This window comes from Triturus cristatus, chromosome 12 (genome assembly GCF_964204655.1).
Source record: "Triturus cristatus chromosome 12, aTriCri1.1, whole genome shotgun sequence".
In the NCBI taxonomy this organism is placed as follows: Eukaryota; Metazoa; Chordata; class Amphibia; order Caudata; family Salamandridae; genus Triturus; species Triturus cristatus.
The window spans coordinates 25,624,042-25,649,223 of NC_140595.1; the positions used below are offsets into that span (position 1 = coordinate 25,624,042).

General features: G+C 45.4%; 1 protein-coding gene across 3 annotated transcripts in view; it reads left to right on the forward strand.

Moving 5' to 3' along the window:
• Positions 1-2,508: 2,508 nt before the first annotated feature.
• The window catches only part of MEF2B (myocyte enhancer factor 2B), a 101,417-nt gene continuing 78,743 nt past the window's right edge, over positions 2,509-25,182 (forward strand). For all 3 annotated transcript variants that reach the window (XM_085638257.1, XM_085638259.1, XM_085638258.1), the window contains exon 1: positions 2,509-2,794. The gene's annotated coding sequence lies outside the window, so the exon portion shown is untranslated. The remainder of the gene's footprint in view (positions 2,795-25,182) is intronic.

Genomic DNA, 25,182 nt, shown 5'->3' on the forward strand with positions numbered 1-25,182 from the left:
GATCCTGGCGCTACATTTTTGGTCAAGAAGGCGCTGTCCGGTTGGGCCAGACTCGAGGGGGTTAAGAAGGACCACAGAAAGCCACTAGATGTTAACACACTGGGGGACATATTAGGGCCTTGCGAGCGGTACGCTGCTCAAATTATGAGAGCATCTTATTTGGTGCCACCTTCTCCTTAGCCTTTTATGGGGCTTTCCGGCTGGGGAAGTCAGTGGGGTCTTCCAAGCCTGACCAAGCAGGGGGGTTACAATTGCAGGACACAAAGATAGTGCAGGGAGCGCTGGTAGTGGTTCTGAGCAGGTCAAAAACAGATCCTTTGGGAAAAGGGTGCACCATTCGGCTAAACCCGGCACCCGGGTCATCAATATGCCCAGTGACTAGGATGGAAGCCTATTTACAGATCCGCCCGGCGGAGAAGGGCCGGGCCCTTTTCATACACAAGCAGGGAGATTGTTTGTCCCAGTACCAATTCAGGGCTGTGTTCAGGCAGGCCATGACTATGTTAGGGTTGGAAACTAGGGGCTGCTCCTCGCACTCATTCAGGATTGGGGCAGCAACCCTGGCGGCAGGCGCAGGTTTACCAGTAGAGACAGTGAAAAGGGTAGGGCGTTGGTCTTCAGCTTGTTTCAAACGCTATGTGCACCCTGAATTATTATGAGTTGAAGCATTGATACACTGGCCGGATCAATCTAACTTTTCCATTTCTCTCCGTCATTAGTATGCCCTCAAAAGTGGTTTAGGTGTTGGGACACTCGTTTGTGTGGTGCGCCACGGTCCGGTTACAACAGCAGCGAGTGTCGAAACTGCCGGGCTTGAAAGGGTTCTTTGGCTGGCGCCGGGGGCCTGCGGATCCGGCATCTGTGGCAGCTGGTAGAGGAGACAAGAGCGCACGAGGGACAGGAGTACCCGGATTGGATCATTTTGCATTTGGGTGGCAACGACATGCTGGATCTTGGGCGACAGGCAGTCAGAAAATCATTGCTGACCGAGTTTGCCTGGTTAGGTCGAGTTTTTCCACAGGCATGGATAGCTTGGTTGTGTATGATACCACGCCGGACCTGGGACTCCAGGGTATGATCGCGGGCATTGAACGTTTCAGTAAGACGCCTCAACTGGGTATTGGCACGGCTGTGCACAGGTCGGGGCCGCCAGTGCCACATTCCGCACAGACTGATCACTGGAGATCTGAAGTTTCATCACGATGGCATACATTTATCGGACATGGGAACAGACGTGTGGATCAGAGGAATCTGGTCCTTTGTACAGAACTTATTCACGAGGGGGGAGGGTGAAGGACCTTTGGGCCCTGGTCACCCTTGTTGCGGTAAAGAGGCCACAGAGCAGTGACTTGCAAGGTTTTAAAGGGAGTCCTCCTTACATACTCCTGAGGCCAGCACTGAGGGGAGGGACGGTAAGCTCTCCGCTGGGAGAATGGGGACACCAGCTGGGGAGGCAAGGGCGCCAGGTCACGAATTAGGGCAGGGGGCAGCGGCCCCTGGTTATCCCCTTATAGCCTCCTTGGCAGCCTGGTGGTAGAGGGGTGGGCCACAGGTAATGGCGGTCAAGGTCCAGAGGGCTGGAGCCCACCTCTCAAGGACGCAGGTGGGTCGCGCCTTGCGTGTTTCTCAATTGGGAGAGTCGAACCGGAGGGCCCCTCGGTGCTGGGAGCAAGTAATATGTTCATTTCTGAAGATAGGATTATGATTTGATTGTAGATATTAAAATTGTCAATATTGGTTAATAAAAGTATGCAATATTTGTTATTAATATGCATTATTAATTGTCATGTTTATGTGTGTTATGAAAATTAAACATGGCCGTTTTATACCCACACTCTAAAAGCGTTAAGTGGTGTTTGTGGTTAACTAGGGAGCGGGGGGGGGGGGGATTGGATCATACTAGGGGGTCCGGGTCCTATTGGCTAAGTTCATTCTGTGCAAATAATAGACATTTCACATCATGTGTTGCTGAGCTATTTCATGCTACACTCTGGTATGCTCTAGCTTGCTACGCCATACTTTGTTGAGTGTACCTCATGTGCTCGTTTATTTCATATGTTGTATGTCATACACTTTATATTACGGCACTTTGTATATTAGGTTACTCGTTGTGTTATGTTCATTTATGTAGGCTAAGCCACCTCCAGGGCTTCAGGGCGCACGCTGCTTTGATATTCCTTCTTCTGGTACGCGTAATTCCTTTCTGAACTCGTGTTAGTGTATAAATAACTTATTTGGGAGGCTTTTTGGGCGCTTCCGGGTCTACGGATATATATGCATATATTTATAAATCTCTGTGGGTGGCCCCGCCCCTGGGAACGGGACCTCTCGGAAGTAGCCAAGAGCACAAGGTGCTGTGTGCAGGGGAGGGACCTTTGAGCCCGAGGGCCTTGGACGGGGCGGGCCTGGACATGCAAAGTAGTCGATGTGGGCGGGGCCAAGGGGCACGGCTCGGTGATGCCTCGCTCCCTAACAGCATCTCCTGCTGACTCTGGGCATCACCGGGGCTCCCGAGCATGCCCCCGTCTCTGTGTGTTCTCGTTATATTCACAGACACCTTAAGATATGATATCACTTTACAAATAACACTATTAACAAGTTGACGAGCAAAGCAGAAGTTTCGTGGGGGTTATTGTCGGCGACTTAAATCCGTGCCAGTCTGCAGGGAGCGCCCGGGTGGCACCGGCGTGGGTGGAGACCTGTCCGGGCACCTGGGAGTGTGCAAGGGGTGCTGAGCCCGGACAAGCCGTGGGGTCGAGGAGGAGAGCTGTGGGGGTGCACCGGAGCGCAGCAGGTGAGTAGCATCAACCCCCCCCCCCCCCCCCCCATGTGCGTGCCCCGCCCTGGGCGTGTGCCAGGAAGGGACCACACCACAGGCAGGTGCGTGTACTGACCCGTGCGTACGTGTGCATATCTGTTGTGTATATGTGCGTATGTTTGCTTGTGCGTACCTGTCTGCCTGTATGTGTTGTTAACACCGGTCAGTTTCTGCACGTGTGTTTATGCTATGTGTCATGTGCGGGCGCCTGTGAGAATATCGGTGTGTATGTTTTAGCGTGTGTGCCAATCTGTTTGTGTGATATGCCTGCTGCGTATACCCGTCTTGCCTGGGTGTGTTGTGAGTACTACCTGTGTGTGTTTGCACGTGTTTGTACACAACGTGTGTGTAAATGTGGGTGCGTGCCTGTGAGAATATCGACGTGTGTGCTGTGTGTGGTTTCCGTGTACCGGACGCACAGGGCCGTTCAGAGGTAAAGAGAGACCCTGCGCCCCAAAGGATTAAAAGTCAGACCCAGGGGGGAGTCTATGTGCCTCTGAAAGTGTGCGCGCATAGTGCGTGTGTCCAGCAGTGCGTGTGTGCGTGCAGTGCGCGCGCAGCAGAAACCCTGCCTGTCGAGTGTATCTGCGGCAGAGGGACTCTGTAGCGAAGAGTGCACGTGTGCACGGAGTACGTGCAGCGGTGTGTCTGTACAGAGGAAGTGCGTGTGTGTTCTTGTGGAAGACTTGGGTACCTGACTCAACAACGAGACACTGACGGCTGCGCGGGTTCACAACCCGAGCCCTAGAGGTTGCACATAGACCGCTATAGCAGGTGCATTCACCCACTGAGCTTTGTGACCGAGATTAGTACCTGTGACCTGCGCTACACGTGGGTCATGGAAGGCGCTGCATTAACTTATCAGCTCGGTCGCGTCTCAGCCTCAGACATGTCAGGGCCGAACCACACTCTTCAGAAACAGGTTGTCTGGTTAGATCACATTACATGGGAGGCTTGCCTTTTGGAAACTAGAAGCGGCATGGGCAATAGTTCCTGCCCACTTCGACCTCTGCTGTGAGACAGTGATGGTGAAGCACAAAGTTTGAGTATGTGCTTTATGTCTGCAGTGGTGTGTGTGAGTGTGCGTGTGTGGTGTCTAGGTTGCTTGTTTTTGGTCCAGGGAGGACCTGGCTTGGCAGTTCGGGCCGGACTGTTCCCATGAGGCACAGGGTCAAGATTGATTTGCATAAGGCTGGGTCCAAACTGGTTTGGTTAGTAAAAAAAAACACTATGGCTTTAGGCCCAGATCTCTGTGCTGGGGTGAGTGTTTGACATTATTCAGTTTCCAGTCCATCAATTGTTCTTTTTGCATGTGCGGAGTGCTTATGTAGCTCTCTGAGAGAGATGTGCTGCAGAATATGTATGTGTGTGTGTGTGCGCGCGCGCGCACAGTGAGACATGGAGGGTATGCTGCAATCTGATTCAGTTCATGTGATGTTTTTTGTTGGAACGGCTACAACCTGCTCCGGCGCAGCTATTTCTTCTCAAGTCATTGTGCGCGACTTATGCCATGGGAGCCAGGGGTCTCCATCACTAACATGGCGACACACCCTGTCCGCCCGCTCTATTTAGGATGCGGCACACCGCCATATTGCCACCGTCAGCATCTCCGTTGGTTCCGCCCGTGGAAGTCCTACACTGGCCGTCGGGTGGCGCTCTGGCCTCCGGTGTAGATGCATGCATAGCGCCTTCCACCCTATTTAGAGCAGACGGTCTGCTGTTTGTTTATGAGTTTGGGGCCCCCAGGAAATCCCTGGCCTTCCAGAAGAGAAATGAGTAACCGTGACCCTACAGAGCAACACCCCAGGGTGTCGAGGTCATTCGTTTTTTGTTTTTCAAAAACAAACTCCTCCGCAGCGCTGCGACCTGAAACTAGCAGGGCAGGCGGAGGACTAAAAATCTGGTGGGGCAGTAGCCCAGCCAGGATCCCGCACCATGAAGGATGCCGTGCCGCCCATCACGCTCTAACGGAGGCCACACTCTTCACTGGGATACAGCACATGAGTGGTCCATCTTGTGTGCCATCGCAAGTCGTGTGTGTACAACAAACAAATATATGACGTTACAACGCAAACAATTACAACGCATACTATTACAATGCGTTTTTTACATCGCAACTACCATTACATAGCATGATCTTAGAATGCATGCCATTACAACATATTTTTTTAAAGTACCATTACAACACATTCCATTACAACACATACCATTACAACGCATACCATTACAACGCATACCATTACAATGCATAAGCACCCAGACGGCTGCCGTGCTGCCCATCACACTCTAACGGAGGCCACACTCTTAACTGGGATACAGCACGAGTGGTCCATCTTGTGTGCCACCGCGAGCCATGTGTGTACAACAAACAAATATATGACGTTACAACGCAAACAATTGCAACGCATACTTCTACAATGCGTTTCTTACATCACAACTACCATTACATCACATGATCTTACAACGCATGCCAGTACAACACATTTTTTAGAAGTACCATTACAACACAATCCATTACAACACATACCATTACAATGCATAATATTTCTAGTGCAACAGTAGGGAAGTGTTGGATAGTGTAGGGGTAAAAATTACTATTCCCACTCCAGTGAGTGCAACAGTAGGGAAAGTGCTGGATAGCGTAGGGGTAAAAAATACTATTCCCAACTACCTCAAAACCCATTCCCACCCTAAAACTTAACATTTTCCATTACTTACCTTATAATGTGCTGTAATGGAATGCGTTCTAATGGCATGCATTGTAATGGCATGCGTTGTAGTGACATGCATTGAAGTGACATGTAATGTAAAGGCAGTTGCGTTGTAACAGTCGCGTTATAAAAGCAGTGCGATGTAATGACTGCGTTGTAATGGATGTTTCCCCAACAAACACTTTCATCATCAAGGATTTGAGAACAAAGCTGGTTATTTATTTCATTTTCCCTCGTGGTCGCCTGTCGAATCCCCCTCCAACCCGGCCGCACCGCTCTTATCTGCATGGGCCACGTCTGCATTATTGTATACTATTGTATGGGATGTTATGTGTTATGTTAAGCCGTGCTATGCTGTGTCATTTTGCAAGACAACAATATGTTACAAAATGGTCCAGTGTGATATTTTATGCTGCTATCCTATGCTATGTTGCGTTTTATTACATGGAATTCCATTACGGTATAGAATACTGCGGCACGGTTTGTGCATCTTTGTTACTGGATACGCTGAGCTAAGTCCTGTTACATTCAATCAATCAACCAGGAGTTTGTAGAGCGCGACTACTCACCCGCGAGGGTCACATTACACAGTCTTATGTTACATTCTGATATGATGTGGTGAGGTGTGGTCATGTTCGGTAATGCATGGCACGGTATGTTATGTTACGCTCATCTTCTGTGGAGTATTACTTTACGTCATCAGCTTCTGTCACCCTTACATTAGGGCACTGGATGGTATGGGACGTGTGCTGCTATATCATGTTCTACGCTGTATATTACGTTACATTACGGTACGGTATGTTCATATGTTACATGTTATCCTTCACGCAGTCCTGTTATGTTACATTCAATTGGGCTGTTTTGGGGAGTTTTATGTAGCACAAACATGGCCCAAAGACTTCAGAGCGCTTTACACATAGAAAGTACAAACATGTTAACATTTTTAAGTACTTTAGATATTACAAGTTACTCAGTGTGCTTGAACCCTGCTGCTTGTGTGCCTCAGTGGTGCACACTGTCTCACGGCCCGCAGACCTCCAAGGTACTATATTTAAATAAAGACTTAAACAGTGGTGTCGGAAGGAGGGTACGGTGGGTGCGGGCCCCCCGGGTGTCATCACCGAGGGGGGTGACAAAATGGCACAAATTTGTGTTTTAAACACATATTTTTGCCATTTTGTCAAGCCGGGGGTGACAAGAAATATTCTGCACCGGGTACCACCTGACCTTGCTACGCCACTGCACTTAAATAAACATTACACTTGCAGTACAAGCCTGCTTTTGAGTTGCACTTGAGGAAGGGACTACAGATGTGTAACTCACAGACTTTATGTCCCATCCATGAATATCTCAACAATAACCATCGCTGTGAGGCCACACCAAAGGCAGAGTGTGCTACACAAATGTAAAGTGATACATTGTAAAGTATTACCCCATGCCACACCCAAAACAGTACAACACACCATGGCATGCCACATCACAATACGACGCAACAGAGGACAAAACAACACTTATGTCATTCATTGAATGACTGATATCTACAAATGGAAATGTGTACACTTTTAAAGTAAAATAAACATCACACAGCTCCAGTCCTGTACATTATGGCACCATAATACTTTTTCAGGGTTCAGGGGACCTTTATAAACCACCCCCTCTTTAGACTTACGGTTTATCATCAAGTTTTGCGTAGCACATCGTGTGTCGCCGGTTGTGGTATGCGTCAGTGATACACCGTGAACTGCAGAATACTTGTGATTTCACATGTGATGTCATCAGTATAGTTTGAAATTGGGTTGCACGTGTGATGTCATGTGAGGTCATGAGCAGTGCTTAAGTGGGGTTAAGGACACACTTAGCGCCGGGACAATCTTGAGTAGCCGTGTGCCCTATAAAAACCCGATAACATAACATAACAGGGGCAACTTTACTTACAGTTTTTCTTTTTAAGTTTTGTATTTAGATACAACCCCTCTTGAGCTGCAGTTTATCTCACTGAATTTGCCAAGATTTTTAAAGATGAATATAATCAGATTATTCATTTTGGAAGAAACAATGTCAAACTCATTCAATCACTCTACTCAGTCAGAATCCCCACATGAGGTCTTCTTTGATGCTGTCCGCGATTTTACAGACGCGGAAGGGCAACCCGGGAACGCCGGCCGTTGGACTGTCTTAGCCACGAGCGACATTTACCCGGTGTTGGAAAAGAATTTCGAATGCCACCAGCCCCCCAGTAAAGAGGTGCGGTATTCACCGTTGTAGAACGATTATCGAATCATTTGGTGGAATAACGGTGTCAATCAACATACACAACACCTAGAGGGGTAAACCGGACTGTATAGAAAATTGTTTTATGACCAAGTGACAAAAAATCACGCAACAAAGAATTTAATTTGTCTATACCTACAAGTTACCCTACAGCTTGGGGAATTGTGAAATATTGACACAACCTCACTCAAGACTTTAATCCAACAAATAGGTCACCCATGTGCGTTTGCACAGGTGACTCTTTTGGATAAGGAGAAACAAATAGTTATTGTCCTGAAGAAGGAGGCTGCAATCAGCGAAAGCCTCCGAAACGCGTCGACGCATTGTGCATTTGTTAAATTTGGAAGTGGCCAACAAACTATTGGAAATAGGGAAGGGAATCCCTACTTCATGTTGCCCATAGAGGGTCTGAATTAACAACGATATGACAAAGTTTATTGTCTTTTATCTTTTTTTCTCCTGTATTATTATATGTTAAGTGTTTTTAACTGTATTTTTGTCTTTTTGTTTTTAAAAAAAAAATGAAATGTATATTTTATATTGATTGTACTTCTATGAAAATATTTTAAGATGCAAGTAAATAGTCTGCTTTGATACAATTAGTGTTTCTTGCTTGTAAGTGTTTCACCGGTTGGAGCGATCTGTTTAGACCTCATGTGGGGATTCTGACTGAGTAGAGCGATTGAATGAGTTTGACATTGTTTCTTCCAAAAGGAAAAACTTTTTTTACTTCTCAGTAAGTTGGCGCTCTATTTCCTTTTGGGTTATACTGAGCCCCTCTCTCTTTTTGTTTAAGAATATAATCAGATTATGGCAGTGTTATAGGGGCAGATATGGGGAGATGGTGCCCAGATGGAGGGCACGTGACAACTGTCAATGTGAGTGCGTCATTCCTGGCTCCCGGGGACTTGTTTTAGTGGTGGATGGATGGTCACAGAAACAACAAGGCCAGATAACATTTCTGGTTTTTTAAACCATCGCCTGATTGGAGGGCCCAAGCGGCCAGAAGAACGAAGCCATTCTGCGGTCACAGCCCTGGAGGTGCAAAACTAGAGGCTTTGCACTTCCAGATGGGTGTTTGGTATGCAGTAAACCCGTTTTGAGATTCTGTAATGGCTTACCAAAGCGCATATTGCTTTAGAAATGGACACCAATTAGTACTTTGGGAGAGGCTTGTCTAGGGACTCCCTTCCAAATTGCATTTCGCAAAACTCATTCACGAACAAGGGCCACCTTGGAATCCTTCCACTTTGTGAATGTTAAAAAGAAGCCACCAACTCTTCAACAAACATCCTATTTAGGTCTATGTAGAAAAACAAAAAAAGTAATGGATGGAATGTTTGAATTAATTGAAACCACTGGTTCTACTCATGGCGGCCACGTTCCAGTCGGTCACTGGTTATACTCATGGCGGCCACGTTCTAGTCGATAACTGGTTATACTCATGGCGGCCACGTTCCAGTCGATCACTTGTTATACTCATGGCGGCCACGTTCCAGTCGATCATTTTCGGCATCGGAACCACTCCAGGAAAGGAACAGCCACCGCAGATCTCCAACCTGCTCCAGTGAGGCATAAATGGACTTTTCATCAACTTTATTTTCCCAACTTTGACTTGACAATTCAGGTTTTGATCTTTGGTCCAGGGTACCTCAGCGCCAGCTCTATGCAATCCATGGTGGTGGGCTCTCTTAAATTTTGTTGACCCCTCGCTTCCTGAGATGCGTTCTACCAGACAGAACATCAAAAGGTACCCAAAGGAGACCACGAACAGTGGAAGATACTCTCTGCTGATGTATGCATATATCCTAAAAGGGAAGGAAATGACGTATGCATATTGCTAACTTGTGCATTTGGTGTTTATGCATTTCCGAAATGATCAGTGAGCAATTGTGAGTAGCAAAAAAGGCAGTAAGCGTCCATGGTGTTCAAGAATCTAGGAGTTTGGACCTGGGGGTGTTAATGGACAGGCCACCTGAACAGTGCCCTGGAGCAAGTGGCCAGCCAGTGTCCCGTCTCAAAATGCACTCTTTTTGTCAAGAAATAGAAGGCGGCTTCGAGAAAAAGGCGTTGTTTAAGAATCCTGAGTAACGAAAAGCGCTTAGCAGCAAAGAAGCAGATTGTCAAAGCGCCTACAGTTCACAGAGACTAGTAAGAGGACTGGATTGTAATATAGCGCTTTCCTACCATTTGCCGAGGCTCAAGGAGCTTTAGTAAAGATGGACACTGCATAAGGCCTTGCTGTGCTTCACGGGCCAGTGAAAGGCCAGGGCTATGCTGTGACGCTGCATTTCATGGCCTTTTTTAGGAGTCTGTGTGATTCCAAGATCCTTGGCACCTCTCAGGCTGTTCAAGAAGAGGGCAGAAGCATCTTAAAGTGCACCCACTTTGCTTCCAATAAATGCACCCCAATCAATGAAAGGGGAGGGAACACACTGTGATGAGCCGCGTCTACACATTTGCGTCCCCCTGGGACTCAGTTAGTGGCATGCGTCATCATCGAGTCCACACCCAGATGCACCTAGGAACCCAGGCGGGCTCAACCGCGAAAGATTCAAGGGAGCTCTTCATGGGACTTTTCATGGGATCTTATGTTAAAATATCTCACACTGTACCTTACTCGGGCCCCAGCCTCTAACATGCCCTCAACTTTGCTGTAAACTTCTCCCTAACCACTACCCTAACGCATGCATTTGTTATCACTACTTTGTTTTTAATATTTTACTTTTTTGTCTCTGCTTTTTTGATACTCTAATGTTTCACTTTTTTTTTTTATTGTAAACTCCTAGAAAACCAAAACTGACCCTGGTTTAGTTTCTGCCTTCGATGCAGTGGAGTTTTATATAACGTTTAAGACCTGGTTTAATTAACCTATTCTTAGCCCCAGTTCTGGCAAATAAGGCTTCCCATGAACAGGGAGACATGCTTCGCTCAAGATCACACACTTGTGTGAAGCTGGGATGCCAATATTAAAACTCTCAGATTCACAGTTTAGGAATCCCACCGCACCATCCACAACTTATGATTAATAGCAGGGCCAGCTTTAGAGGCGGGGGCGCCCGGTGCACCAAAGTTCTTTGGCGCCCCTCTACCCCACTCCCCCACACAGACCTCCACCACAGATTCCTTCACTACCACCTGGCAAAAGTGCCCCTCATCTCTCTATAGCCCCTCTCTCACATACATTTCATTTGTTTTAAAGCACTGGTAAAGGCTGGCTTTATTCATCCATTCAGCTATCCACTTAAAATGCAGGTCTGTTCTTTTCAGCCGGCATAATAACTCTCTGCACTACTTTATGGGGAGTCCAAGCTGCCACTAGACAAAACTTTATCTAATTATGTTAGAAGAGTAATTCTGCATTTATTGCTGTTTCTTTATGCAAAAAATGCCCCCTCGCGTCCAAAACTGGTGCGCAAATGCAGTTTGGGCTAAGAAACAATGCCCAATGCAACAGAAAGCGAATAGAGAGCACGGGCAGCCGCGGGTGCGTGCTAAATGTGCTCTTGGGGTAGGATTTTTCCCAAATTACCCCTTACATTTATTGGTATTTTCTTATCGCAAAATGCCACCTTGCATCCAAAATGGACGTGAAAATAAATTTTGCGCTAAGAAATAGTTCTAAATGTGCTACTGAGGTAGGATTTTTTTGCCAAATTACTCCCGGCATCTAGCGCTATTTTCTTAGCATAAAATACACCCTCACGAGGATGCATTTTGCATTAAGAAATAATTCTAAATGCAGCGGAACACAAATAGTGAGTGGCTGTTCGTGGTCGCTATATGTACTCTCGCGGTATGATTGTGTTCCCCTATATTACTTTTAGTACTGAGAGCAGGCGTAATCGTGTTATTATTGGTAATTCTGCATCAAAGAGTAATGCAGATTTTTTTCTGAAATTATTCCAATTATCTAGCGTAATTTAAATGACACGCTGGTTTAGGAGAAAGAGTATATTCTCCCAAGAGGAGTTGGTGTAGTAAATATGCTACTAAATTCGGAATTTCAACTCCGAGTTCTAAATTTAGGAATTTCCAAATACATGTGTTATTTGCCTGTGCCCACCATCAGAAGAAAACAAGCATTGCTACTTAAAGAAATGGCGGCCGTTACAGGCTGATGGGAAGGTCGCAGTGACCACCCCATGTCACCTTCTGCAATATGACTGATTCAGCCCCAGACCAACCAATCTTGGAGTCGCCCACCAGAATGCTCCCTAGCTTGTACCTACTGAGATACTGAACAGTGGCGCCCCTCCCCCACTTCCACTCCCACGGAACCTCTGCTCTTTCAGAAACATTTAAAACATCAAAATCTAAAAAAAGCCAGGTCCCAGACTGGGCAGACCCCCTCCCCCACACCGCAGCATTTGCAAACTTTGGCTCGCGCTCGGTTTCCCTGAACTCAGATGGAGAAGTCGCTTCTTTGCACCAGTGGGGGCGGGTTGTAGACGTGATGGCCGCCCCCGGGGAAGGCCTGGCCAGCTACATCATCCCGCCAGGCGACAACCGAGAGGGGCTCAGCGGAAGAGTCTGTTCGGACCGATACGGAGAGTGGCTACAAATAGAATGGTGTGACCTCAGCAAGCCTGCCCCATCCTGAGAAGCCAAGATCACACATTGAGGCCGCGGCGCTACAAGCATCACAAGACGTCAAAGTGATCTCCAAGGTTTACAGCACCCACCAGAACAGATCGATGGGACCCAAACTCTATCAAAACTAATGAACTGGGATCACCTACTGAGTGTGAAGCGCTCACAAGTGCTGCTCACTCCTATCTGGAGTATCCGGTGTCTACCAACAGCTATCTGGAGGGCTCAGTCACTAGATCTATGACGTTCACTACTGCACATTATTTGTGTCAATAGTGCCCAACCCCAGTCAAGAGTAATCTGTAGGGTTCAGTGACTGGATCCGTGACAGTCACCAGTAAATATTATTTGTATCACTAGTGCCCACCCCAGTCAATAGTAAGCTTTAGGGTTCAGTGACTGAATCTGTGATAGTCACCAGTACATATTAATTGTGTCAATAGTGCCCAACCTCAGTCAATAGTGATCTGTAGGGTTCAGTGACTCAATCTGTGATAGTCACCAGTACATATTATTTGTGTCAATAGTGCGCAACCCCAGTCTATAGTAATCTGTAGGGTTCAGTGACTGGATCCGTGACAGTCACCAGTAAATATTATTTGTATCACTAGTGCCCACCCCAGTCAATAGTAAGCTTTAGGGTTCAGTGACTGAATCTGTGATAGTCACCAGTACATATTAATTGTGTCAATAGTGCCCAACCTCAGTCAATAGTGATCTGTAGGGTTCAGTGACTCAATCTGTGATAGTCACCAGTACATATTATTTGTGTCAATAGTGCGCAACCCCAGTCTATAGTAATCTGTTGGATTCAGTGACTGGATCTGTGGCAGTCACCAGTACATATTATTTGTAGCGATAGTGTCCAACCCCAGTAATAGTACTCAATAGGGTTCAGTGACTGGATCTGTGATGTTCACCAGTACATAGTATCTGTGTCAATAGTGCATAACCTCAGTCAATAGTCATCTGTAGGGTTTAGTGACTGGATCTGTGATAGCCACCAGCACATATTGTTTGTGTCAATAGTGTCCAACCCCAGTCACAAGTCATCTGTAGGGTTCAGTGACTGGAACGGTGATATTCGCCAGTACATGTTATTTGTAGCACTAGGGCACAACCTCAGTCAATAGTGATCTGTAGGGTTCAGTGCGTGGAATTGTGATATTCACCAGTACATATTATTTGTATAACTAAAGCCCAACCCCAGTCAATAGTAATCTTTAGAGTTCAGTGTGTGGAACTGTGATAATCACCAGTACATATTATTTGTATCACTAGTGCCCAACCCCAGTCAATAGTAATCTGTAGGGTTCAGTGAAAGGATCTGTGACACTTAGGGCTTTATTCACAAAGGTAAACAGACAGGACTGTCCTATCTTTTTATCTGCAGAGACTCCGCAGTCATAAAGATACTACTTGTAAAATACCTTTGTGAATAGCAAAGCATTGTAAACTTACACAAAAGTGTAAGTTTACCTTTGTGAATCAGGTCTTATAATCTAGTACATAGTGTTAGTATCACTAGTGCCCAACTCTCGTCAGTAGTGATCTGTAGGGCTAAGTGACTGGTCCTATGATATTCACCAGTACAAATAACAAGTATGGATAGTGCCGTACGTCAGCCAATAGTGACCTATAAGACTCTCCGCTTCAGCATCTGCAGACTGAGGAAAGCTCAGCGTGAAGGCGGGACATGAAAAGATAGAGTACACGTTTGCACACGCAGTCCTGTGAGTCCAGATGACAGTATGACGGAAACAAGAACATTACTGCTGATGCTTAACATCTTTTGAGTAACGGCCTGTCACTGCATTTCTTCATTTTCATTAGATTAAACACAGGCATGAGTAAATCAAACTACTCCTCTCAATTGCTTCTGTGCACTTCCTTGTGATTATACTCACAGTGACCAGCCACTGTCTTTCAGTTTAGCTGTAGTTGGGGTTGGAACTAGCACAGAGCAGCTACAATAGTGCGCCAAAAAAACACTTAACTCTACTACCATTGGTGCGATGGAGAGTTGAGTTGTTTTATTTCATATTCTAGGTGACCATATTCACAAGTGTGATCAGTATCAAACCACTATCAATAGTGACCTATAAATGATCATCGGCTGGATTTACAACACTCACCAGTGCTGACAGATATTACGAATAATGTTGAACCTGCATCCGAAGTAATAATATATTCCGATTGTACCACCTTCACAATTGCTGATCACTAGTCTCAAACAGCTGTCAACGGTAATCTTTAGATGATCAACTACTGGTTTTACAACATTCATCAGGACCGATCAGTAGTATCAATAGTATCTAACCACTATCAACAGTGATCAATAAATGATCTTCTGCTGGTTTTACAACGTTCACTATTGCTTATCACTAGTACCAAACCACTATCAATAGTGATCTATAAAACATCTCTTGCTGGTTTTACAACATTCACCATTTCTATTCACTAGTATCTAACCACTATCAACAGTGATCAATAAATGATCTGCTGGTTTTACAACGTTCACTATTGCTGATCACTAGTACCGAACCACTATCAATAGTGATCTATAAAAGATCTCTTGCTGGTTTTACAACATTCACTATTGCTGATCACTAGTATTGAACCACTATCAATAGTGATCTATAAAACATCTCTTGCTGGTTTTACAACATTCACTATTGCTGATCACTAGTATTGAACCACTATCAACAGTGATCAATAAATGATCTGCTGGTTTTACAACGTTCACTATTGCTGATCACTAGTATTGAACCCCTATCAATAGTGATCTATAAAAGATCTCTTGCTGGTTTTACAACATTCACTATTGCTGATCACTAGTATTGAACCACTATCAATAGTGATCTATAAAAGATCTCTTGCTGGTTTTACAACATTCACTATTGCTGATCACTAGTATTGAACCCCTATCAATAGTGATCTATAAAACATCTCTTGCTGGTTTTACAACATTCACTATTGCTGATCACTAGTATTGAACCACTATCAATAGTGATCTATAAAACATCTCTTGCTGGTTTTACAACATTCACTATTGCTGATCACTAGTATTGAACCACTATCAATAGTGATCTATAAAACATCTCTTGCTGGTTTTACAACATTCACTATTGCTGATCACTAGTATTGAACCACTATCAATAGTGATCTATAAAAGATCTCTTGCTGGTTTTACAACATTCACTATTGCTGATCACTAGTATTGAACCCCTATCAATAGTGATCTATAAAACATCTCTTGCTGGTTTTACAACATTCACTATTGCTGATCACTAGTATTGAACCCCTATCAATAGTGATCTATAAAACATCTCTTGCTGGTTTTACAACATTCACCATTTCTATTCACTAGTATCTAACCACTATCAACAGTGATCAATAAATGATCTGCTGGTTTTACAACGTTCACTATTGCTGATCACTAGTACCGAACCACTATCAATAGTGATCTATAAAACATCTCTTGCTGGTTTTACAACATTCACTATTGCTGATCACTAGTATTGAACCACTATCAATAGTGATCTATAAAAGATCTCTTGCTGGTTTTACAACATTCACTATTGCTGATCACTAGTATTGAACCCCTATCAATAGTGATCTATAAAACATCTCTTGCTGGTTTTACAACATTCACTATTGCTGATCACTAGTATTGAACCACTATCAATAGTGATCTATAAAAGATCTCTTGCTGGTTTTACAACATTCACTATTGCTGATCACTAGTATTGAACCCCTATCAATAGTGATCTATAAAAGATCTCTTGCTGGTTTTACAACATTCACTATTGCTGATCACTAGTATTGAACCACTATCAATAGTGATCTATAAAACATCTCTTGCTGGTTTTACAACATTCACCATTTCTATTCACTAGTATCTAACCACTATCAACAGTGATCAATAAATGATCTGCTGGTTTTACAACGTTCACTATTGCTGATCACTAGTACCGAACCACTATCAATAGTGATCTATAAAAGATCTCTTGCTGGTTTTACAACATTCACTATTGCTGATCACTAGTATTGAACCACTATCAATAGTGATCTATAAAACATCTCTTGCTGGTTTTACAACATTCACTATTGCTGATCACTAGTATTGAACCACTATCAACAGTGATCAATAAATGATCTGCTGGTTTTACAACGTTCACTATTGCTGATCACTAGTATTGAACCCCTATCAATAGTGATCTATAAAAGATCTCTTGCTGGTTTTACAACATTCACTATTGCTGATCACTAGTATTGAACCACTATCAATAGTGATCTATAAAAGATCTCTTGCTGGTTTTACAACATTCACTATTGCTGATCACTAGTATTGAACCCCTATCAATAGTGATCTATAAAACATCTCTTGCTGGTTTTACAACATTCACTATTGCTGATCACTAGTATTGAACCACTATCAATAGTGATCTATAAAACATCTCTTGCTGGTTTTACAACATTCACTATTGCTGATCACTAGTATTGAACCACTATCAATAGTGATCTATAAAACATCTCTTGCTGGTTTTACAACATTCACTATTGCTGATCACTAGTATTGAACCACTATCAATAGTGATCTATAAAAGATCTCTTGCTGGTTTTACAACATTCACTATTGCTGATCACTAGTATTGAACCCCTATCAATAGTGATCTATAAAACATCTCTTGCTGGTTTTACAACATTCACTATTGCTGATCACTAGTATTGAACCCCTATCAATAGTGATCTATAAAACATCTCTTGCTGGTTTTACAACATTCACCATTTCTATTCACTAGTATCTAACCACTATCAACAGTGATCAATAAATGATCTGCTGGTTTTACAACGTTCACTATTGCTGATCACTAGTACCGAACCACTATCAATAGTGATCTATAAAACATCTCTTGCTGGTTTTACAACATTCACTATTGCTGATCACTAGTATTGAACCACTATCAATAGTGATCTATAAAAGATCTCTTGCTGGTTTTACAACATTCACTATTGCTGATCACTAGTATTGAACCCCTATCAATAGTGATCTATAAAACATCTCTTGCTGGTTTTACAACATTCACTATTGCTGATCACTAGTATTGAACCACTATCAATAGTGATCTATAAAAGATCTCTTGCTGGTTTTACAACATTCACTATTGCTGATCACTAGTATTGAACCACTATCAATAGTGATCTATAAAAGATCTCTTGCTGGTTTTACAACATTCACTATTGCTGATCACTAGTATTGAACCACTATCAATAGTGATCTATAAAAGATCTCTTGCTGGTTTTACAACATTCACTATTGCTGATCACTAGTATTGAACCACTATCAATAGCCAAGTATAAGTGATTATCTCCTATGCGTCAAGTCCTCACCTCACGGTCAGGCCCCCAACCTCACCATCAAGCCTTCGTTTCAAACTCAGGCCCTCGCCTCACCATCAAGCCCTCGTTTTAATCTCAGACCCCCATCTCACCATCAAGCTCTCATTTCTCTCTTATGCCCTCGTCTCACTATTAAGCTCTCTTTTCACTGCCGGAGCCTAACCTCACCATCAAGCACTCATTTCACTCTCAGCCCAGCGCATCATTTTCTGTGACTCCGCATGCCCGCAGTTGTGACCAATTTACCACCCCACCACTCTTCCTCTCTCGCTGCATCCTTCTGTTCTAACACTTCCTCTTTTCACTTTTACATGCAAAATGCGCTAGTGTTTCACCCCCACATGGTCTCTTCTACTTTTCAAATCTATCTGAACAGCTGCCAAAGGCATCACCGTTCCACCTCTACCTCAAATCTTGTTCCGTAAAAAATATTTGGCTGAAAATTGAGCCATACAACTTAGTTGTGGAAACCTATATTGTGCCCGCTCAAGTTGGTATTACACAGATTACAAGTGCACCCCGTTAGGCCTGTTATCGTTAGGGTGGTCTTTTCTTCAATGTTTTACCTTTTGCCTTCTACTTTTCTCTGTATTTTTTTGTTGGCTTTAGGACTCTGAGCCTGGTCCTGTTTTATGCAGATAAATATTCCCTATTTTTCTGAAAAGTGTATTGAGTCTTTCTGTGGTGTATTCATTATGTTGCTGTGTTTGTGTGTGTTGCACAAATACTTGACACATTTCCTCTTATGATAAGCATGCCTGCTCTGCGCCAAAGCTACCAGAGGGTGAGCACAGGTTATCCTAGGCCTGAATCTAGCTTACCCTGACTAGTGTGGTGGGTTCTGCCTGACTTCGTTGCGTACCCTAACCGACCAGAAACCCCATTTCGATCAATCTCTATATGTGCATAGATAAATGCTCCCCTCTCCGGCAGCTCTGTTCCAAGCCAACATACCCTTGCAGTCATGAGCCTGCTGAATAATGCTTGTCCCACCCGGAAGACACCGGAGGAAACTGTTTGTTGATCTTCAGCCTGGTCTACGTCAGCAACATCCTAGCGAAAGGAACCCCTAACCAACTACAAGTTAGTAGCTTTAATGTACAATTACCCTTCCTCAGGAAAATCCTCGAGGTCCCTAGTAAGGGTCTGACTGGTCTACACTGGACTCACCCAAAAACTTTATGGACAAGTTGCCCATCTACAAAGCCCAACTCTGCATCAGCCTATGAAAATACAGCATCTGCAGCCTGGCCTTCAATCCCTGCATGCTTCCAGTGCACTCAGGATTAACTTTAGCACCCTCTGTACCGCCTCCAAGGCCTTCAGAAGCAAAGTCGGCCCCGCATCACATTACAATCAGGAAACTGCGATCAGGTGATCTGTGCCTCAGCCAATAAGAAACATTTCATGACAGATCCTCAGAGGCAGACCCCTGGGTGTCTAGAAAGCCAAACTTTGGAATTTTAGGCAAAGAGAAGATTCGAATTCTGTACAGGCAACATCTCAAGACTTAAAGTTTTAGACAGGCACCTTGATGAGGTGTGGACAAGAGCAACGGTGGAGGAACAGAGAAGAGGGGTGTGTACCCCAGCTGCGGATGGGCCCTGCCCCCTGCTTCCTACACCACGTCGGGTTCGTGATATTCCTCAGAACTCCCTAGAACCCGCAAGACTTGTCCACACTCAAAATACTATGGTCATGTCATGTTGTGTCATGCCATGATGCCCCGTCAGTGGTAGTAAGCGCTATATAAATGCAATTATAAAACAATATATATTATATTATATAGGGCATTAGTGCGTTGCGCATTGTGCCACTGTTACACACTTGTTGCACTTTCAGGAATCAGAGGTGCAGATCAGGGCTTTAAGGGGGATGAAAATACTGGGCAGTCTCTCAAAGGGGCGTGGTCAATGTAATTAGGGCGTGGCTTAAAAAGTAAGCTAAAGATCTGTGCTTGGCATAGTGTGCCACCTGGCTGGTGTTTTGCTGCTTCGGTCATTGCACCCAGTTATATAATACAAGTAACATCACACCTACAACAAGCCAAGGGTGTTGTCTTTGCTAATGGTTGTTAATTGCATAAGATAAATAAGCAACAACTATGGCTTCGTTTTATAGAATATATAAAATGCTTCAGTTCTGAAATGATGAGACTGTAAAAGAACTATAACAAGTCTCTTTAAGTTACACCAGAGACGGATGAAGGGGGGCACTGCTGCAGAGATAAGATTTATTTGTCATCCTAAGGGTGACGGCAAAAATGGAGAGCCCGATAGAGACCCATCTCGACACCTGCTTTTTAGAACTGCCTGTGCTGAGCACCGTCAGGACCCGGCCCCCTTAAAGCCCTGGTGCAGATGGTTGTGGGTCGTGCCGAGTCAGATTCGGCCTGCGATGACCTGACACAGGCGTTGTGTCCTGGTTCTGTTCTCAGTCAGTCACTCACCTGTGTGTGATTTTTGTGTCTAAGGCTAAGGCCCGAGGGCATTGTCAATTGCTTGGGTTTTGTAAGGGGCCTGCGATCATGTGTTAGTCCTCTGGGAGCGCGGAGTCCCCCAGCACTCTGCAATTAAAGCGTCAAGTAGAAAACGTGTCTGCCGCGTGAGGGGGAGGGGCATCTGTAATGTATGCAGTGCCAATTGCTGCTGTGTGTATGCGCCAAAGGGGGTGGGGGGCGATAAAAGGTATTTCTCACACTCTGGGGCCCTGTGCAAAAGACCTGTACCCAGTGCTTAATTTGTATTAAAAAAAAAGTGCCAGGGCTCTCGTCAGGAGGCCACCGCAGTTTGCTCCACCCATTGCCCCTGCCGGCGCTACCAATGACAGCACCAACACAACTACCAACCAGCGCACTCCGGCAAGAGTGACAATTCAGACTAATCCAGGCCCGCAGCTGAAAGAATGGCTTGGGCAGCAGGTATTGGTTGTTTTTAATGTATAATAAATTAATAAACTAAGCAACTGTTGTTCTGCTCATCTGTACATTACACAAGTAGCGCCACCATGTGGCATCTGTCATAAGTTCTGGTGTTGACAATTAAGTGCCGGTGGCAAGCACCGGAAACCACTGGCTCAGATTAAGCACTGTCTGTACCACTACTTGTCTCAGCGAAAACAGAGGAGCCCCAAAACCAGAATGAGAGGCACCTTCAGCTAAGGCGGACCCCAGGGGGTCGTATGTGGTGCACAGCCGAATACAGTGCAGGGTCAGTGGTGGGGTACGGTGCCAGCAAAGGCCCTGGGGTGGTGTAAGGTGTTCACAGCCAACACAGGCCCAAGGAAGGCGTAAGGTGTTTATATCCAATGCACGCCCCTAGGGTGGTATAACATGTTTGCAGCCTGTGCAGGCCCCAAGGGCGGTGTAAGGTGACCACAGGCAGTCACGGCCTGTGGGGGGTACTGTCAGAAAATGGCCCCGCCTGCCACCTTATGACGCTCTCTAGATGTCCCTGGTGGGACTCCGTAGCACAGCATTCCATATTCAGCCGTCTCCAGCATGACCACAGCATCACTAGAGGCCTATGGCAGACTCAACACTGATCCCCAATCCAAAATGGAGAAAGCTTCTCAGTAGGGACTGTGCGAAGCTACGCAGGCATCAGGGCTGCTGCAGAGCATCAAGAACCACCAGCAGCTCACCCGCACTCTGTACTAGGGCTTTCCATTAGTAATGTCTGGATTACATTGGTAATCTTAATTACAACCGCTCCTATTCCTTTGTCCGCGCACGAGGATGCGAGCGTAAGATACTATTTGTTAATGGTTGGCGTGCTGGATCAGTGTTGTCTAATGTACAGATTAATGTATATACCAACTTTAAAATGTCCCTCTGTGCAAGGGCAGCATGGATTTCACCTCAAGGGATTCCATTCTGAGCCATTCGTTTCTTGGTCATGTAGCCTCTTGTTCCTTCCGGTGCACGTGCGCATCACAAGCCTTGTTCCTGTTTTTGCGTGGTCTTTTGTGGTGCTTTTGAGGCGAGGCCCTGGAGGTGTTTGTGGTCTCAGAAGTTCTCAGGGATGAATCTTTGCATGTCGCAGACCTCGGAGCACCTTCTCTTAGAAGATGTGACGTTGCTATGTGTAAGGTTTCTTCGCCTCGGCTAAGTTAAGGGGTTGAGCTGGCCTTTGGGTTATGTTAGGGGAATTGTTGGAGGTCTTTAGAGTATTTCACTGACCACCAGACAGTCTCAGGCCAGATGAACAAAGCCCTTTTTGGGGTTGCAAACCCTGAATTTCCAAATCACTGGGTTTGCAACCGCAAGGGCTTACTGCGATATACTAAACCCCTTTTGTCACTCAGGATGGCACTGAGGACCCTTGAGAGGGGCACGCCCCCTCTTTCTGGGTCTGTATCCATGGTTTGTGGAAAGTTTGTTACATTGATAGCCCCTGCAGCAGGTCAAGGGGGGCCCAGATGGTCAGTGGGGTCTGCCCCACCCCATTAGTGGGGGCTCTTGTCAGCTGCATTCAATGGTCTGATTGCATAAACATGAGGTTCTTTCTGAGCAAGAAAGGTTGTCAGTTAATGCCACTGACTACAGCATTAACTTGTGGGTTGAATGATAGACAGAGCCTTTAGACCCTCATTGGTGAGTAGCCGCGCTATATAAACCCTGATTGATCCAAGCTCAAACTAGTTGCCACGTCTTTAGCTTTCAGAAGCGTGGTTGGTGGGGACCCAGGCTCTTGGTCCAATCACAGGGAAGTTTGTCCCTGTCAGGCCCACCTTGTCCCATGATCTCTGGTTTGGTTCCAGTCAAAGAAAGGAGATGTTCTTTCATCCAATGGAATGTGTGCTCTAAATATGGCCACCGGTGCTATCCAATCAGAAGTGGGAGTCTAGCACTGTGACAATTCCTGTGGAAAAACTGGGGATTGGACAATGAGATACGGGGGATGGGAGCCATGATCCAATGAGCAGCGGGGACAGCCCCAGTGCTGGGTGCTTTTTCATTCTGCCTCGTCGCTCCCCTCGGAAGGCTGAAGCCGGAAGTAGCAAACAGTGGAAAGTGCTTAGTAGGCAGGGTTGTGAAGTGCACTTCTGCTTTCGTTCTTAGAATCCATGCAGCTGTGAGTCTGTGCGGTTTCACCCCCAGGCCCTTCCTGGCAGGGGCAGAGATGAAGCTCTGGTGAGGGGCTCCTTGGGGAGAGATCTCTACTGACACGTGCCAGGTGTGGGCAGATCATACTATAAACTCCACAAAAAAAACATTCTAGGTCCCTCCCTCTTCTATCCTTCTCAATCCAAATAACTGACTAACATATCCACCACTCAAATTAATTTCATATTTCACTATACTAATTCACCACTAATCCTTTATGGGTTCCGGAGTAGTGTGCAACTTGCCGTAGAAGCGCTTTGACGCCTCATCAGGGGTACTAAGTGCTATATAAATGCAATTACAATACAATACAATAATATTGGTCTTATTATTTGCAGGTTAATACTTGCCATTTCATTTAAAATAGTCCTGCAGGAGCCAGAATGAAAGAAAAAGAGAGGGCTGTGTGTATTAGTCACGCCTGACTTGGGGTAATTTGACTTTTCTGTAGGGGTGGGAGGAGTCAGGAACTCCCAGCGAGGAGGATCTGAGCTGTTCTGTGAAGTCATTAACCCCTCCAAACCACATCCACTTATGCCCCCTGCCAGTGCTTAATTTGTAAAACAGTAAGCGCCAGGGCTCTCGTCAGGAGGCCACAACAGCTTGCACCACACACTGCCATACTGCCAATAATAGCAACAACACAACTACTAACAATCCCACCCCTACAAGTAACAATTCAAACTATTTCAGACCCCCAAAGCTATAAGATTGGCTTAGGCGGCAGGTAATATTAATAATTGACTGTTGCTGTGGTCATCTCTAAATTAGCCAGACAGTGTCACCTTGTGGCAGATTGTCACAAGCACCGCTGTTGACAATTAAGTGCCGGTGCCGAGCACCGCAGATCACTGGCTCAAATTAAGCACTGCCCTTGCCACCCCTACCCGACACCCAATGGCATTTGCCAAAGTGTGGCCCAAGGAAGCTTTTTCCAAACTAACAATCTTTTTCCATCCAGGCTAAATAAGAGTAAAAAAACAGAAAATGTCTGCCCGTTACAGCTAGGGCCTCTCTGCTGAGACACCCCAGGAGGAGCCTGGTAATAACAGAGTAAAACTTTGCTGACCCGGACAGAGGCTAGGCCACCATCCCATAAAACATCACCATTTCATCTCCATCAACCAGCCTGGTATTAGTGTCCGCCACTGTGTGACTTCTCCATGTCAGATGTACAGTGTTTTACTGGCTTTAGGAGTAGGTAGTCTTGTTCTACCGAGCTGCATTAATTGTGGAGTTATATATTGAAAATCTACTACATTTGTGACAGAGTTCCCATCCACCAAGCTATTAATCACGCCCAAAAAAGCAAAATGTTATGTTATGTTAGGAGCACTTATAGAGCGCACGCCTGCCCGAGTAACGAGGCTTCCCAGCGCTAAGTATAACAGAGCGGTAAGGCGAGGAAGCTAGTGATTGCGAAAGAGCCACGCCTTCATCGTTTTCCTGAAGGCCCAATGGTCTTGCACAGAACAGCAAGAGGGATTGAGTTCCAAAGTTTTGTAGCAAGTGCCCTAAATGAGCGCCCCCCTGCTCTTGCCCTGCGCACCCGCGGGAAACAGGCCAAATACAGGTTTGCAGAGCGCAAGGCTCGCGTCAGGACATACAAAGAGCACAGCTCGCTCAAAATATGCGGACCCAGACCATACAGGATCTTGTGTGTCGTACACAGGGTCTTAATGTAGACTCTCTGCTCTATGGGTAGCCAGTGGAGTCAGCATAAACGGTCTGAGACAAGGCAGTACTTAGGTAGCACAAAAAGCATGCATGCAGCCATGTTCTGCGCCCGCTGTAATCTTTTGGTCACCGATTTTTTGACACCAAGTAACAACCCATTGCAGTAGACAAGTCGTGCCAACACAGTGGATTGGACGATCATCTGCTGAATAGGTGCGTCAAAGAGTCCCAAGATTGGCTTACAAGTGACGGCCCCTGTCTTAGCGTGCTCCTCAAAAGAGAGAGCGCCGTCCAACAAAACTCCCAGGTGCTTGACTACGGGTTTCGGTTGGGGGGGTACCAAGGGTCGCAGGCCACCAGTGATTGCCCCGTAGATGGGTATCTCGGCCCACCAGGAGCACTTCTGACTTGGAAGAATTCAGTTGAAGGCAGTTATCCGCCATTCATTCAGCAATGGCCACAAGGTAATCTTGGAGTTTCACCCGGTCCTGATTACAATTACTTGACAAGGAGAACACTAGTTGGGTGTCATGTGCATATGACACCCACGGGATGTTCCGGGCTTTGGCCATGATGGCCAGAGGGCGGATGTAAATGTTAAA